This window comes from Triturus cristatus, chromosome 3_2 (assembly GCF_964204655.1).
Source record: "Triturus cristatus chromosome 3_2, aTriCri1.1, whole genome shotgun sequence".
Classification (NCBI taxonomy): Eukaryota; Metazoa; Chordata; class Amphibia; order Caudata; family Salamandridae; genus Triturus; species Triturus cristatus.
Window position 1 is genome coordinate 1,049,047,586 of NC_140584.1, and position 19,050 is coordinate 1,049,066,635.

Here is a 19,050-nt window from a genome sequence, read left to right on the forward strand (position 1 = left end):
TTATTAGAAAAAACTGAACTAACACTTTATCATTTCAATATAGAATAAAGTCATCCAGCTTTGCAGGAATTACAATTTTCCTATTTCCTCTAACAGCACTGTCTACAAATTATTTTTCTAAATTATCATCCTTATTCTGTGTTTGTTCATTTGCAAGTATGTATGAGTCAGTATGAACCAAATCATGAATATTTCTGCATTCAACAACAAAATCATTTTAATTTTCAATCCCACTGTCTCTTTGCTTACCAGGTACATTGACAAAATCATGAAATCTTTGTTCATTAGGTACATTCACAAAATTTGAACCTCAATTTCATTATTGCCTATACCTTTGTTGTCAAACATTTCTTCGTGCCCTGGTTTGAGCAATATCAGCGCACTTTTGTTCCACCAACCTTTTTCTTTGAATAAAACTGCATTATCAGACACTTTTATTACCTGTTTTGGAAAATAATACGCCAATTCACCCTTTTGTACTTTCACAGTTTTTTTTCACTAAATCCCAATCCCAATCTCCTACAGAGAATTGTTTACTTTTCATTCTGTGTATTTTGTCATGGTAAAGTTTGTCCTTACATTGCCCTTGTACAATTTTTTTTCCTTAGATCGAAAATTGTCATCCTTAATCTCTGTTATTTTAGTACATTTTCTGCTATCTTGAATTTTTGGTGTTTACAAAGTACAGCCATTTCTCGCTCTCAATAAAAAGAATAGCGAGAAGGCAGTAATTGAATGCCGAGTATCGTTATAACTGCCAACCTTTGGTCTTAAAATAATTGATACACTTAAATTAGAGGCCAATGCCATCTGAACCCCCTCCTTTAGATACCTATTGGCTCTTTCTACTGAGCCATTAGAGGAAGGACTGCACAATGTTGTTTGCCCAGAAAGTTCAACATTTTTCTTAACCCCTTCGCTGCAATGCCTCCCCCCGTGCCACACCCTTTCTTGGCTATTCAGGGTATTTTGTGCTTAGGCCGCATACCTGCCCACATAAAGTATCCTCACCAAATTTGTGTACTTTTCTTTTAACTTTCTGAGGATTCTAAAGGTACCCAGGGTTTGTTTATTCCCCTTGAGAGGACCAAGAAATTAGGCAGAATACAGCAAAATCTTGTTTGGGGGGGGGGAGTGCTGCAGAAGACAGCGTCTGTTTTTTTCTGTGCAAATGTTATCAATGAAGAGTTTGCAATGCTAAAATCACCATCTTCCCAGCTTTAACGAACAGGCAGACGTTTGTCAGAAAACCAACATTTTCTACACCGTTTTAGCATTTTACTGGGACATAGCCTATTTTTCCTATTTTTTGTGCTTTCAACGTCCTTCCAGCTAGCGGTAGAAATGAGTGTGAAACCAATAATGGATTCCGGAAAGCTATACATTTCTAAAAAGGAGACAATGTTCTGAATTCAGCAAGGGGTCATATGTGTAGATCCTTCAGGGTTTCCCTATAGAAAGTAACGGTTGAAATAAAAAAATATGGAGATTGAGTTGAAAATAAACAGCCATTTTCCCCTATGTTTTCACCTGTAACTTTTTATAACTATGCTAGATTTTTGAAAGCAATATACCATTATGTCCGCGGGATCCTTCTGGTTGTGGGGATATATCAGGCTTGTAGGTCCACCAGAAAACCTGAGGTACTCAGTGATGGGGAACTACTGGCACCCTCCCAGGAGCAAATGAATGAAACTCACCAGACATAGCAGGTTTGCTCAGATACACAGCGAAATGTATTTTATTGGTACCAAATGCATGCATCTTTGCTAATTAGCAAGGAAAAAGTCAGAACTCTTGCCTTAGGGGTTCTCAGACTGCTTCTTCCCAGAGTGACTGGTTTCTGGGTGCTATATACGTTTAGTAATGCCATGTCAGCAGAACTAGAAGAAGGCAACAAGTCAAATATGGCTAACAGGGATGTGCAAAATCTGCACCATGCCAATTATAAAGAGCTAGATATGGGCAGACCAGAAAGGCTGATTCGGCACGGTGTAAGCAACTTGCACAACCAGATAAAGAACTATCATGAAGTCAGGACAAGCAAAGTGACCTCTAAGGGGGTCCAGAATAGCTGTTGAAGCTTGTCCAGTCAAGGTCAGATAGGAAGCCCTTTGGAGCTCCAGGCCTCATGCTAGTGTGATATATCTAAGCATGATATCTTTTGAAGTGCATACAAATGAATTTATATGGACATACATATATTTTTCAACAATCATCTCTTTTGGATAGTCCTATCCGACATTAGTGTAAAACTAAAATATATGTATATATATAAAGGAAACATAGTTACATATCTTTGGATGGCATTACACAGTGTTTGCATAAAAATGCATATATTGTCACATCGATACATCCTGAGCTGATAATTATTTTTTAACATGAACACAATGATATGCTAGTATTCAATTCATACTCCTTCCTGTGTGCATTATTATATCAGCAGGCTTGCGATACTGGCAGCATACTCATAATTAACTGTCCAACAAATATTGTTTGCTCTATGCAATGCATAAGGCTACAGTGTCACTTAGTAACTCAGTTACTGGGCACTTTCTGCAAGTGTCAGTAAGTTAAAGGCACACAGTGAGCGATCATCTGCTTCTCCTCCTATTTCGCAGTCGTCCTGCTCAGCGGCGGTTTCACGGCCTGCCCTGCGTTTTCCTCTTCAGTCTATTTTTCTGTAGGTGCAGACCATCACCTTTCTTTGAGACTGCATTGTGTACTTCACTCAACAGCATCAGTTGATGTCACGTTCCTCTGACACTTTATGATGGGCCCTCATGGATCGTAGAAATGGTCTGGTCTGTCCTATTATTGACTGCTGTGTTGCGCAATCCTCTGGTGACATCAATTTCTGGTACTGTCCTCTCAGGCATTGGGGTGCTGCCCTGCATCTTGTCCCCTAAATAAATCCATTCATGGTGTTGGTTCACTATCTGGGTTCCAGTCCACCTAGAACTAAAAGAAACAGCTTTTATTTTTCTCATCATGACCATGTCTTCATAGTTGCTTTAGAAGTCTTTGCTCCTATTGCAGGCAGTACTAAAGTCAGAGCATCAGGCCATTTCAGGCCTGTTCCATCAGTTGCCTTTACTAATAATCTATTTTTTATTTTTTATTTTGGAGCTCATTTACTCCTCCTGGCCTCTACCTTGGAGGGTGGTATGGGGTATGCATGTTATACTTTATTCCCAAAAACAACCTCTTTAGCATAAATGTAGTCACTAAGTGATCTCCTTCTATCGCTCTTTATGCCCTGGTGGAGCCCTAACCTTGGAGAGCTGGCTTTCCTGAAGCACAGCGCCCCAGTTGCTGCATCATTCTTCCCTGTTGTACACACCTTCATTCATTTCGAAAACGTATCCACCCACACCAGTAAGTATTTAAATCCTTTCACTGAGAAGCAACATACATCTGCACATTCATCTTCCCTTGTGCAATATCAGATGGTCCCTGCTCCAGTCTTGTAAGGGAAAGGAACTTACTGCGTGGGGACACAGGCATCTCATCCTGGTAGGCCCGCACTCTCTTCATTATTCGGCTCACATCCATCATCAAACAACCCTCTATGTTCATCTGGTGTTGCAGACCATTGTGCTTCCTTTACATTAGCTTGCAACAATTGTCTCTGAATCCCATCTGCACTGGCTGTAACATGCTCTCATTTAATGCTGTGTCAGTGAAGGCATTACCTTTGGCTAACTTAGAACTGTGAAGCATAATGTGAGTCAGTGTAAACGTTAGCAGTTTTACCCTTGACTAGTATTCATGCTTTTGTTACAGCATACAGCTCATCTTATTGGGTAGATGTTTCAAGTGGCAGAGCTGCACTTTAACTTTGTTGTCTACTATTGCTATTGCATTCCCTGCTCTGTAATTAGTTTCTATAAGTCTGCTGAAGAAACCATCAGTGTACTGTCTTTCCTAAAAGTGTCTAATCTCGGCGTAGTGCCGTTTTCTACAATCTCCACACCAACTTACTTAGGGGTCTCATCTGTCTCTAAGAGAATGGATCTCATCAGAATAACCTATTGCAGGTAATACTTTTGCCAAATTAACAGGTAGCCATCTTATTATGACATTACAATTAGACAGCATGGTCCCATTATAACATGTGTGCCTGCCAGCAGAAAATGTTGTGTCGATCCAGACAACAACAACAGCAACCGTACCAAATGCATCCGCACCAAATGTGGCACCTAGACAATACAAGTATAGTCAAACACAATGAGAGCCGTCCTCTCCACCATCACAGCTGTCGACCCCCAATCACTGCAGAAAGCAAAGTCACATAGTTGTGTCCCATAGGCCTTTCTTTTCCAGCTGTGTCAGCACACCATTGGCAACACCACTTCATTTGCAATGTCATTTTGCTCTGAAACAGAGATGGAAAGGCAGTTTGTAGTTAGGCAGTCCCCTTGATGGCACAGTACACAATGTCTCTTTCAATTTCTTAAAACAGTTTGCAAGTTCATTAGTCATAGCATCTGCATTCAGGGACCCATTGGTGGCAGTGTGGAAATCTGAAATAATTTCCATTAGCATAAGCTGAAGCCATCTTGTTTGTGGCATCCATTTTGTTAGCTATGTAATTCTTCTGTCTTCACTGTTGCTTGCCTTTCTATTCTGCTTGAGTCATCAGCTTTAGTTAACTCCTTCTGTACTGAGCCAGAGCAATGTATGTGCTAAGGAAAGGCCTGTAGCTGCTAAAATGCACCTGGTTAAAGATGTAACTGTCAATCATTTGTGCTGTTGTAAGCAGTTCTGTTCTCCCTCCCACTTTGCTGACTAAGTGATTACCCATCTGCCCATGTCTGACTGTAACTATTCCTGTGTAGGCTTGTACCTTCTATTTGTAACTACATGCTTACTCTGCAACAAAGTCTGTATATAAGCACCATGGTCTGTGTATTCAATGTACTACCTCAGGCAGCACTTGAGAGTGCTGTGTGGACGTAGTCCCACCCATGAGTGATTAATAAACTTGTTATTTGAATTCCAGCTTCAGTGCCAATCTCTATTTTGGTGGTCTACGGACCCGTCGACAGAGAAGGGTGACCCCTGCACCGGTGTACACATTAAAAGGCACTTTTCCACAGTTGGGGCTCGACAAGTGGGGTCTCATTGAGGACGCGGCCGTCCGAGGGAGTGGTCTTGACTGAATAGTGGAATATTGCTGAGGAGACGTCCTGCATGAGGAGACCCTTGTCTTTGCAGCCGAAGTGATTTTTCCGGTTTTCTCGATTTGACTCTCCAGGTGTTGGCCGGTCCCGACTGAGGTATCCTTTGGCATTGTTTTTGCAGTGACCATTAGGTCGACCAAGTGATTGGCAGTTGAAAGTTGGAGACTCTTGTTTGGTAAGGTCACTGAAGCAGCACTCTTGTTTGCTTGGCCAAGATTCTGGTTTTGTTTGTTTGATTTATTTTTTGCAAAAGATAAAGGCAGGTAATGTGGAGATTTTTCTCTACTTTTGAATATTTTGGAAAAGTAATATTTTACAAAAACTTGGTAGCATGCCTGTTTCCAGCACACTCCGTAGGTTGTGTTGCTGTCTTGGTGGTACGAATAAGGATTTAGAAAGAAGTCAGCCGGCTCCCCCAGAGGGGACACCTAATAGACATATGTATGTCAAACACAGTATTTCTTCCATATTGTATAGTACACTGTGGTACAAATATACGAAAAAGGATCCTGATCTACAATGGCCAGTGAATGGGTCATTTGACTTTAAGAAGATTCAATATGTAGAGCAGTGTTAATTCAAGAGAAAAAGTCGACAAGATATGTTTGATTGTGTGCGAATGTGGGAGAAAGAAGTGCAAGAGAGAGTGATGAAACAAGACGCTATAGCAGAAAAAGAACAGCGAAAAACGATATATCAAAAAGCATTGGAATTAAAAAATAAAGAGATGAAGGCAATAAAAGAAAAAGAGGAAAGGGAGCGTAGTTTAGAGGTAACTGGCTAGTACCCTATTAGGCGCCTCATTTATCCCATACTTAATAAACCTCAGGATGACTCCATTTTGTTAGATCGACCTCCGCCCTGTATAAATTTCCCTCTGCCCCTGAGAATGATCTTTCTGAAGAAGAACATTTTTCCTCAGACAATAAAGACTTAGATAAGCAAGATGGGCGGCAGACTCGCTCTACTTTGACTGTTGATGAAAAAGCCACTATCAGATCCACTACTCGCAAAGAAGCTCGTGGGACTACTTCTGCTTCAGACCTTGTAGCGATGATTCAGCAATGGAAGGATTTAGAGCAGTCATATTTTGCAGAGAAGTTCACTTGGGAAGTAATACTTGGTTTTAGAAACGTTTCTAAAAACTTAGAGCCCAATGATATTAATTCTGATTATAAACAATTAAATGATGGAACTTTCCTTTTTTCAAGTATACCTGATCTAATTAGGCGAGTCTTTAAATTAAGACATGATACACTACGTTTGAAAGCGGAGCAAGAATCAGCTAGTAAAGTTAAAACTACACAAACAGTTCAGACCACAGCGCAGAAAGAAGAAATTTCGGGGACAGATAATAACCCTAGTGATACTGTGGTTACTGTAAAACCAATGCGTGAAGCTGCGCCTTTGTATGTTCCTCCGAAGGGTGCGGTAACAAGTGCTGATAAAGATTCAGATGATGTAAAGGGATATTTTGTCTATAATTGGGTCTATACTCCTTGGAGTAGAGCAGATGTTATGCCTCTTAAAGCTGCTTTGCCCGTCATGCAGAAAAATCCTGCCGCTTTCTATGAGGAAGTGGAAGGAGCCATTAGCTCCTGCACTATGACCTTGCCAGATATCAATATGATTTTTGGACTTATTTTGCCCCCTGATATTTGGAGAAAAGTTCAGAAAATAGATGATAATGTAGCATATGGTGATACTTGGGTGCATTTAGAAGAAATAGATGCGGCTAGAGAACCTGCGCAGAAACCACAACAGGAGATATTGGATCTTCCCAAAGCTATTGTGACTAAGTTGAAAACTCTCATACCCCTTGAGAAAATAGATTGGACAACGTTAGCGTCTTGTATACAAAAAGCGGATGAGTCAGTTTTTGATTTCTTTACACGATTTGAAGAGACATTCCATGACTTTAGTGGGCAGTTATTGACTGATGACACGGGTAAGCATTTGTTCGTCGACAAATTTGTTGCTAACATGTTGCCAGAAATAGCTAGTCAGCTTAAGGCCAGTGAGAGTTTGTGGACTATGTCTTCCCCAGTCTCCCTTTTGACTATGGCCCAGTATTACGAGCGTCAGGAATTGGGAGCGAAAGGCAGGGAGGATAAGAAGGTAAAGGATTTAATGACGAAAGTTATGTTGGCTCAAGTATATGGTCCACCATTCAGAGGTGGTGGTAGAGGCAGACGTGCAGTATATACGCCTGGAGTGCCCCCTTTCTCTCGATCAACTTTGTCTTCTGATCAGTGCGCTTATTGTAAAGGGATTGGACATTGGCGTTCTGAGTGCCCCCTTTTGCGAGGTCAGCAGTATCAATGGGGTAGAGGAAGTATGAGAGGACGCCCAGGGAATTCAGGACAAAGGGGAGGAATAGGAACTCATCCCAGGTTTGAGGCAGTTGAACACAGACCAAATTATTCTAATACCTTTGATAGACGAAATCAATATCAAATGTCTGATTATTCGGCCACTGCTGTTGTGGATTCTGATTATGCAAAGGAATGACTAGGATGGGGTAAGGAACCGGTTGTGGTCCCAGTAGACGAGAAAGGTCCTTATATTGATGCAAATGTCTTGGGCTCTACTGATCGGTTTCTGGTTGATACAGGAGCTACTCATAGTGCTCTGTCTAAAATATTGGTTCCTAGGGCTCCCCTGTTTGGCGCAATGATGACATTGATAGGATTCGATGGGACACCTACATCTAGCCGACTGCCACAGCCACTTGCATTTAGTTTTGATAAATTCACTGCAGCATGTCCATTTTTGCTCTCCCCTACCACGCCGGATAATATTGTGGGTATCGATATGCTTAAACATTTTTGTGCTACAATACGTTGTTCCCCAGAAGGTGTGCGTGTTATCTTAAATGATAACTATCCAATGGTTGAGAGGTCTTGTTTCATTAAAGAAGCTATTGCTCTGGCATCATTACCTAGTACTTTATGGGCTACATCAGACACCGATGTGGGACAAATGGTTATTCCACCAGTGCATATTCAAGTGAAGGAAGGTGCTTCATTGCCTCGACTGCCCCATTATAAAATATCTCAGGAAGGTGAAGAAGCATTGACGCACATTGTTCAGGATTTGATCAAGGTGGGGGTTGTGGAAGAAGTCCCTTATAACATTTGTAATCGCCCTATCCTTCCTATTTTGAAAAGAGACACTGATACTAAGATTTACATATTCTTTATTGATTTACAAGAGGTTAACAAAATTGTAGTGCTGCACTACCCGGTAGTCTCTGACATTACGACACTTCTTACTATGGTTCCTCCTACTGCCACTACATTTAGTGTAATAGATTTGAAGAATGCATTCTTTTCAATACCTATTCCTCCTGACAGCCGTTATTTGTTCGGCTTCACTTTGACTAATAGATCATTCAGATTCTGTAGAGCTCCACAAGGGTATACAGAGAGTGCTAGCATTTATAGGCAGGCATTGAAAAGGCAGCTTTATTCTTTTCCTGTGCCGAAAGGGGTGGCTCTCATTCAATATGTCGACGACATCTTGTTGGCTGCCGATACCCCTGAACAGTCTAAAGAAGGAACACTGTCATTATTATCATTACTTGCCTCTCATCATCATAAAGTCTCTCGGAAGAAACTGCAATTTTGTAGACAGCATGTTACATATTTAGGTCACCTCCTGTCTAAGGAGGGATGTGCACTCACACCAGATCGCATTCAGACCATTTTAGATACTTCTGTGCACCGTACTCAGAAGGATGTTTGTGCACTGATTGGCCTTAATTCTTTTTGTAGACAGTGGATCCCTAGCTTTTCGTACATTATTAAACCTTTGTTGGCCCTTTTGACTAAAGACACTCCAATGCCTTTCCCATGGACTACTGAATGCCAGAATGCCTTCCAACAGCTATGTCAAGCTCTTTGTTCTGCACCAGTATTAGGAACTCCAGACTACACTAAGACTTTCACACTCTACATACACGAGAGGGAAGGTTGTGCCCTCTCGGTTTTAACACAGACACACGGTGATAAACAACGTCCTTGTGCATATTTTTTTGATGTCCTTGATCCAGTTGCCCGCGTACTGCCTGGTTGTTTCCGAGCGGTGGCGGCAGCGGCTGAGTCCATACGTCAGATTGAGGTAATAGTCTTGTCACATAGATTTGTTTGTGTTAGTACCTCATTCAGTTGATGCCTTGTTAAATCAAACGAAAACACAGCATCTTACTAGTGCCTGCTTGACAGGATATGAATTGACACTTTTGGCCCCTCATATCACGTTGAAAAAATGTTTGACTCTGAATCCTGCTACATTATTGCCACTTCCAGTGGACAGTCTCTGTCACAAGAGTTACATGACTGTATATCCCTTACTGAAGAACAAACAAAGGCTTGTGTTGACCTGCAAGTAACGCCTCTCTCTAATGTTGATCGAGAACTATGGGTTGATGGTTCTTGCCTGAAGTTGCCTCATGGCACTACATCTGCTGCTTATGCAATTACAACACTTCAGACAGTAGTTGAGACAGCTCGCATTCCACAGAACTCAGCTCAAGCAGCCGCATTGATAGCACTGACAAGAGCATGTGAGCTTAGTACTGATTTGCTCGTTAACATTTACACTGATAGCCAATATGCCTTTGGTGTTGCTCATAGCTTTGGGCAACTCTGGAAAGAAAGAAAGAGGCTTTCTTACTTCACATGTGACACAGATAATGCATGGGGAATTAGTCCATAATCTCCTTACTTCTTTGACCTATCCTAAGAAAGTGGCAATTGTTAAACGTAGCGCACACAAGAAAGTGACTGATAAAATAGGAGCAGGCAATGCCTTTGCGGATTACACAGCTCGAGAGACTGCAATGCAGCGAAGTACCACATCTATGTATGTAGTTAAATCACAGGCTGAACATTGGCATGATGCCAGGCAAGAGGTGCTGGACATGCAACAATCTGCTTCTGTTGCTGAATTAGACCAATGGTCCAAGGAGGAAGTATTGGATGATGAGGGCTGTTGGAGGAATAAAGAAATTACCAAATGGAAGTTACCCACAGCCTATTTACACCCTATGATTCACATGGCACATGGGCCGGCACATCATCCTCAATAGCAAAGCAACTTATGCAAGTTTGGGATCATCCAGAGATTGTCGGTATGGCTAAGAAAATAGTCCAGTCCTGTCTGATCTGTCTCCAGTATAATCCTGGAAAGGGAACACAAACTCCAGCATAAGGGTTTGCGATACCAACTGCACCTTTTGAGGTCCTGCAAATGGATTACATCCAGCTTGAGCGCTGTAATAATCTAAAGTACGTTCTGGTAGTGGTTTGTGCCTTCAGTAAATGGGTGGAGGCATATGCTACAAAGGATAATACAGCTCTTATGACAGCAAAGGTGCTCCTAAAGGAGTTTTTCCCCCGTTTCAGCATTTGTCGAGTTTTATTGAGTGACAATGGACCTCATTTTATTGGGCAAGTTGTTGGGTATCTCATGAAAGGGTTGGAAATTAAGAAGAAGTTTCATGCTGCTTTTCACCTACAATCAGCAGGACTAGTGGAACGTTACAACTCTACCCTGAAATTGAAATTGGCTAAGATACAGGCTTCTACATCTTTGAAATGGCCTGATGCGCTGCCTCTAGCATTGCTAACCATTAGATCGATACCACATACACGATCTGGCCTCACACCGTATAAGGTGGTTTTTGGAAGGCCAATGAATATTTGGGGGATTCCTAAGCCACGCCCTATACATGATGTACCCTATGTATTGATGAATGACTATTTGTCTGAGTTGACTGACAGTTTGTCTTCTATTTTTCAACAGGTTCAGGAGACTCTTCCAGACAGGTTGCAAGGTGAGGGCCACTGCTTGCACCCTGGCGATTACGTGGTAGTAAAGTCCTTCCAGAGAACCAGCTCTCTAGCACCGAGGAGCAGGTATTATTGGCTACCAGGACTGCATTTCGAGTGACGAATCGGAAAAACTGGGTCCATGCGACACACTGTCGAAAAGTGTTGCAAGACCTAGTGAGCCCAGCTGCGTTGGCAGATCACAGTGATATCCTGGTCACCGAGAAAGGACAAGCACGTCACCTGAAGGACCAGAGGAAGTCTTCTTGGACCACACGATTCCTGGTACATCCCAAAATCAGCTGCGACCCAGGAAGAAAGACACTTTGTTGCTGAAAAAGACTGTTTGAGCCACTGTCCTGGGTGGTTAAAGACTGACTTCAAAGGGGGGTAGTCTATTAGTGACTACTCGTCTCAATGTTAGTGAATAACTCAACGCCTGCCCAGGACCTTAGTGCACCTTCTGCTTTGTTGTTTGACGATGGAATGAATATGCTTGAGGAGAAGAAACCGCTGCTGCGAGATTCTGTAATAAACAAACTATGATTGCTACTGGACTCACTTTGATTGTTGTTGTCATTGCTACAATAACTTGGATTGTGGAGGAAGTAGCTCCTGTCGGAAATCTACTGACTGCTACTACTCCTGTCCCCATTGAACACCATTACTTCACTCTTCCTTATCATGAGCAAAAACATCGAATGTCCTTCCTCAATATCACTTTCATTCAGATGTTGCTCCATACACACAATGCCACAGACGTTACCAACTGCTGGGTATATGAAATGATGCAGATCGATATAAACTATATTTTTCGTATTCCCTCAAAAGCATAAGAACATGTCTTCAGCGTATGCTAAAAGGGTCGTCTGTGAAAATCTGAAATAATTTCTGTTAGCATAAGCTGAAGCCATATTGTTTGTGGCATCCATTTTGTTAGCTATGTAATTCTTCTGTCTTCACTATTGCTTGCCTTTCTATTCTGCTTGAGTCATCAGCTTAAGTTAACTCCTTCTGTACTGAGCCAGAGCAATGTATGTGCTGAGAAAAGGCCTGTAGCTGCTAAAATGCACCTGTCTAAAGATGTAACTGTCAATCATTTGTGCTGTTGTAAGCAGTTCTGTTCTCCCTCCCACTTTGCTGACTAAGTGATTACCCATCTGTCCATGTCTGGCTGGAACTGTTCCTGTGTAGGCTTGTACCTTCAATTTGTAACTACATGCTTACTCTGCCACAAACTCTGTATATAAGCACCATGGTCTGTGTATTCAATGTACTACCTCAGGCAGCACTTGAGAGTGCTGTGTGGACGTAGTCCCACTCATGAATGGTTAATAAACGTGGTATTTGAATTCCAGCTTCAGTGCAAATCTCTATTTTGTTAGTCTACGGACCCGTGGACAGAGAAGGGTGACCCCTGCACTGGCGTGCACATTAAAAGGCACATTTCCACAGCAGCAGTTTATTATCCCCAGGAAGGACAACATTCCTTTCTTGGCGGGCCGGAGCTGAGTGCCCTGCAACAATTTTATTCTGCCAGGTGGCATGTGGCGTGTACCTTGGAATATCACAAAACCCAGGTAAGTCACCTCTTTTTGGCAGCACTGGCATTTTGCCAATGAGGTGTTGTCATCTCTTCTAGAGGTAGTTCAGCAGAGCTACAGTGTCTTTTTCACAGGCTTTCACAGGTCTCAAGTGATGAAGATGTCACAAGGAGGTCATCATCATACTGCAAGACGATGCTACCACCTTCCATGCATAGGTGGTTCAAGTCTCTCTTTACTGCCTGCGCATTGACATTGGGACTCACAGTGTACAGAGTATCCCAGCACGACGGCAAAGAGCCTTTCACTCTGTGGATGGACTTTAATGCTAAAACCCACTGAGGAGAGAAAAATGCTCTGCCTCTACAGGTATTAATAATAATATAATACTGGTGTCAGGCCCAACAGGCTTTACGAGAACCACAAGTTCATAAGGTAATCACCACCCTTTCTTTTTTAATTTTGTTTATTTATTTTAAATATCACTTTATGGGGATTGCATTTTTCCAAATCTCTTGGTTCCCTAGTTCTAGAACCTTATTGTTAGTGATCTGTACAGCCCTTTTCCTTTCATATTCATGAAACTGCAGTCTAACAGTATCATTCATCATCTCTCAACACATCCATAAATGCTCTACAGGGGGTGCATACAACAGAGAATCCTTACTGAAGCTGCAAGCAGTAAGTGCCCTGTTCTAACCTATCCTTAGGTATTTGTGAGTAAATTCCATTTATTCAAAAAAAGTATACTGCTGCAAAAATGTGTTTCCAGGTAGGCCATATTCATGTATATTAAAATTATAAAATGTATCTCCCACCTTAGTGGAAACATCTCCTACCCTATTGGAAACATGACATTCTCCTGATACCTTCACCCTGAAACACTGTGCAACAATAACACTGGTACCCTACTCTTATGTACTCTCTGGTATCTACGCCGTGCCCCTTGAAAATGTTATTCAGTAGGATAAACCCCACCCAGCATATCTCCTACATTGGTATTATTTCTCAAGAAAACAGTGATATCCCCATCTGCTCCTAACAGAATAAGCAATATTTCCTTTAGCTAATGTTACCTAAAACAGCTCTGTGGTGTCCAATCTAGTTGCAGGAAGGCTTAATCAATGCCATAATTTCATTGAAAGAACTATGTAACTTCTTCCATTTCTTAAATGTAGTTAAACTACTAATGACGATATCCTGAATATCATTTACATGAATTGAGCATTAATTTGACCCTAATTTTCCTAGGCACATGATAGCCTCAGACATCATCAGAGCTACATTTATTTTAACATTGAGCAATTTTTTTTAACTGCTATGATGTTTTTAGCTTGCACTACAGAGTCTGTGCATGTGACTCTCTGCAATCATTTAGATAAAATCAATTTTATCAGTGATCTGCTAACAAAACGTTATTAAATTAAGGACTGTCACAGTGGCTAACTTCAAATACAAAATGCTCAAAACCCCCTGTGTCGGCATTTTGGTTTCAGCAGTGCTAGTTTGCTAAATACAGAACATGGCCTCTGACCCTTAAACCTGTCGTCCCTTGTCTGAGCAAGCTTATCCCCCTGTGGCCATCACAATTCAAAGTAACTCTTGAGAAGCATGACTGAGGGGCCTCCGTCCTGATAATTTAAAGGTAGGATCTAACTTTTGCTTTTTTTTTACATTGCTAAATTTTATTTATTTTTCACAGTAGGGTTATTAGACATTATAAAGATCATAAAAATGCAAAAACAATTTTAGTGCAATGTCTTTTAATAATATTTTACTTGTAGTCATTATTGAATAATAATCACTAATCCTTTGGCTGTTTCTACGTATGAAAAGCAAGCCTCATTCCTTACAAAACTTCTTTTGAAGCTAAGCACAGAAGCTTTAATGAAACATAGAAAGTTATTTTCCCCTTTTGGAAATAAGGCATTATTTTCCATTAGAACCACAAATGTGCTTCTTAGGAAAGAAATAGGAAAGAAAGTCCTGACTTTCATCCTTTCATCCTTTATCCAAAATAGTGAAGCTATATTTCTAACTTTCAAGACTAGTTGTCAATAATGTACGTGCTTTTATGCGCTATTTGATATTAACTTAAAACCTAGTTGCCACAGTCTTTACTTGTAGCTTGTGCCTGGGTAGGCCCTGTCTTCTTTATCTAGCTGTCTTTTATGACTGGCAGGTGTCAGCTTCTTCACTTTTTCAGTAGAGAAGGCAGCAGCTGGTGCTGGGACTGAGCTCAGTTCATTCTATTAAAACCCAGGCATTCCAAGGCAGTCAAAATCTATCCTTTGCAGTGTGATAATGGGAGGACGCTTTTATTTTAGCAATTCACCCCCTACAGCAGCCACCAATTAATCATATAATGTGAATGCCTTTTAATATTTAATATCATGTATCTAAGGAGAGTCAAAACTACTCCATATCAATGATAAATTCACCTTATCTTTCTAATTTTTGTTATTAACAACTATGGTATATACACTATTGACATATTGAGTTTACTTGAAATTTCATTAAAAAGTGCTATGCCATTAGATTGATGCAACATTTTGCACAGAAGCCTTTTGAAACCTTTGAAACCTTTTGAAACCCTAGGCCTGTGTGCACATTTTAATGCTACTTGTCTTGGCCTAAGAAATTACTTCCCAAGCTCTGAACTCCTATTTTTCTACATATAAAATTCTTTAGGTACAATTAGTTTTAACATTACTATGTTAAAATTATTATTATGTTTTGTATTATATAGCTCTAGCTATTCTTAAAGGACTCAGAGCGCTTTATTTGTTATGAGATAACATTTACAAGAGGTACATAAAACATGAACAATACTTAATACATCAATTATGTACATAAACAAACACAACATATCTTCTATGAAACACAGGACAATTAATGCAAAGTCCATTCTCTTTTAATATGGAATGCTAGGCATTTCTGTATTGAGTTTTGATTTAAATTTTTACCATTCTGGGAATATAATAATTGAATTTTCACACATCGATACTTTGTTGCAGCCACACTTTCCATAGTAGCGCGCAACTGATGGAACAAGGACTCATAGAACAGAGACTTGCTCGGAGGCAATCTTCTCGTTTAACTCCCTAACATTGTATTAATTACGTATTGTGTAACACTAATACGCACCACTTAAAAAAAATAAATCAGAAAAGCTTGCTAATGTGTTTGCTAACGTAAGTACGTCGAGCGAAGTTCTAAAATGGCAGCTAATGGTAAATCTTTATTGCGCATGCGTCAACTGCATCTACGCAATATGACGAGCTGTCGCTTGGAGGGAAATTCTTGCCCATGAGCAGAAGATACTAAAATGGCGGCTTGAAAGCTCACATGCATGGCATCTGCTTTGCTGAAACTAAACCAAGCTATTTTACTAATGCTAATGCGGGGAAAGCATTAATAAATAAATGGGGCTAGAGTATAGATGGGTGGTATACAATGAAATCATTTCTTTTTGCAAATAATATTTGTCTTTCTGACTTTCTTATTAGTGCACATTTGGGCCTCTCGTGTGTGTCTAGAATTTATTAGACATGTGAACTCTGCGCTTGCCTGTTTAAAGTGTGCCGGAAGAGTGACAATATTCTTGAATGCGATCCAAGGACACAAAAGTTACATACCCTGGGAACAAGCACTGAAGACCTCTGGATGAATGGATGTTCACGAAAAATGTAAACAAATGTTTCTAATAAGATGTGAATACAGGTGGGAATAAAGCTTTTGAATGAAAATTAAGGCGTTGGGTATATGAATAATGGGTTGATAGACTAAGATGACATGTAAGCATGGTGTGATGATCTTCCCCCCTTGCCTGTCCAATCAGAATTAGTATTTGTACGATATTGAAACATTAATGGGAGGTGCATGAATATTGAAGGGTATAATTGAGGTAGTCTTAGTTAGTCAGACGGAGATTTTCTGAATGCTGCAGAGTTCGGGATGCTGTCGGAGTAACTAGAGATGCTGATGAAGAATGGAATGCAGAACCATCTATCTTAAACTAATTGATTTAGAAGAAGATCATGGAAGAATCTCAAGGAGGAAGAGAGTGTCAGAGAGGGGTGCTACGCAAGCATCGGTGTTAGAGAGGTCATCTATCCTGTCCTGAAGACTTTGTCGCCTGATCTTTCCCGAGGAACCCTTACCAGCCCTTTGGCCAGGGGGTTGGTTTTCACACCATCCCAGGTAATTATTATTTTGGTGAATGTGTAGATGTCCTTTTCTCTCTGTCCTCTCCTCTCTGAGCATATGTCATTGCAAAAGTACTAAGTATGTGTTTGATGATTGATTAATGGAATCTTCTCTCCTATGAGTGACGACGGCTGTACTGTACTTTGAAAGTGGTTCACATGAAATTAATTTAGATAAAAATGTAAACATTTCCTGAGTCTGTGGTTATTTCATTAAAATAGAAGAGGGTTAATCATTCACCATCAACTATCTCCAACTAATGGCCCATCGACCAGAGGAAAGAACTTTTTGATCAGTGAAAGATTAGTTGAGAATAAGAGGTAACTAATCTTGATTTTAGGAAACATAAACTTTGACTACAGCGGTTACCCAACTGTGTGTGTGTGAGTTTATGGGCCCATGTGAGTATATGGTATTGGAGTATCTGTTGTTGGTGCGCCGCTGGATCACAACTACTTAACGTATTTTATATAAATTATATTCTTACCTTTATTTGCAGGGCTATCTGGTGATGATTTGGTTCGAACTTTTCACTCCTGCCAGTTTTTAAACAACTTTCTGGTGGGCTTACCATGATTTTCTCCAAGATCCACTCTCATGAAATGTGTTTTTTTTTTACTCACAATGTGCACTTACACCCTGAAAGATAAATACAAAAGGTCTCCTGCAAAGGAAAAGTTGTTAGGTAGTGGATAGAATGAGTTAAAAAGAGGAAAATCAACAGTTATGGACCAGCCAGAGACATCATATAAAACCATTTGCTTCTCTAATTCTCTATTTGTCATATAATTAAAGAAAACATTTCAAGGAATCAAGATCAATACACTATTTAAATGCAGTCACCCATCCATGACATACTACGCATATTTCAAAATCATTTCCCTGTGTTCAGGTGCAACCCGCAAATCAGAAGCTCCACTCACTATATTCTGGGAGGGTTTTGTTTTCTGGGTAAAATCAATACCCCATCCTAACACAGGTTCTTCTGGAATGGTTTAATAAGACTCCCCAGGGTCTAGCCGTTTGTCAAAATGTATTGACATAAAGTAACTTAGATACTTATCAGTCCCCTGTTTCACTACTTTTTATATGTGTAGGTATACATAAATTATTCTCTAACCCAGGCTCTCTTGTAGTGTATGTCACATATCAATTAGTGTATTGATACAGAGAATATTTTAAAAACATTCTCTACAGTCCCCTGTTTAGTTTAAATGCCAGTTAATGCCCCTTTTTATTAATACTATGTGTTGATTACGCATTTGAAAGACTGAAAGGTCACTTGCAGCAAGGCAAATTAGTTATTTAACCTACAGCTCACTTGCCAACTGGTGACATCACAGTCCTCCAATGTCCCACTTTTTCTGACACCATTCTGATGGGGAAATACTGGCACCCTCCCAGGAGCAAATGAATGAAACTCACCAGACATAGCAGGTTTGCTCAGAAACGGAGCAAAATGTATTTTATTGGTACCAAATGCATGCATCTTTGCTAATTAGCAAGGAAGAAGTCAGGTCTCCTGCCTTAGGGGCTCTCAGACTGCTTCTTCCCAGAGTGACTGGTTTCTGGGTGCTATATACATTTAGTAATGCCATGTCAGCGAAACTAGAATAAGGGCAACACGCAAAATATGGCTAACAGGGACCTGCAAGATCTTCACCATGCCAATTAAAAAAAACGACATATGGGCAGACCAGAAAGGCTGGCTCGGCACTGTGTAAGCAACTTGCACAACCAGATAAAGAACTATCATGAAGTCAGGACAAGCAAAGTGACCTCTAAGGGGGTTCTGAATAGCTGTTGAAGCTTGTCCAGTCAAGGTCAGTTAGGAAACCCTTTGGAGCTCCAGGACTCATGTTAGTGTGATATATCTAAGCATGCTATCTCTTGAAGTGCATACACATACATTTATATGGACACATATATATTTTTCAACACTCAGGGCCAATAACTGAGTGGCACTTTGCAATGGTATTTCATGATGTACCGGTTATACACCAATTAATATGGTAAATGCAGCGGACGCGCGCAGCGGGCGCGCCGAAGGTGCGCCGCAGGCGCGCCAAAGGCAAGCCGTCTGCGCCCGTCCGCGACCGGCTGGGACCTGGGGCCAAAACCCCTGCCAGTTTTTGCGCCTCTATCCGTTACAGCAGCCACTTTCTTAAATCCCTAAGGGGCTCCATCCCTGCGCAGTGCGCACACTCCATAAATCCTATTAAAGAGTCCTCTGATTGCCCTGCCTGTCACTTCACACTGCTACCCAGCCTCAAAGAC

At 40.8% G+C, this 19,050-nt stretch overlaps 1 long non-coding RNA gene across 1 annotated transcript in view; it reads right to left on the reverse strand.

Annotated features, from left to right (window-relative positions):
• Window positions 1-345: 345 nt before the first annotated feature.
• The window catches only part of LOC146859084 (uncharacterized), a 110,010-nt gene continuing 91,305 nt past the window's right edge, over window positions 346-19,050 (reverse strand). Inside the window, exons 2-3 of the long non-coding RNA XR_014980061.1 lie at window positions 17,261-17,437; window positions 346-2,961 (exon numbers count right to left, since the gene is read on the reverse strand). This is a non-coding gene — a long non-coding RNA (uncharacterized LOC146859084). The remainder of the gene's footprint in view (window positions 2,962-17,260; window positions 17,438-19,050) is intronic.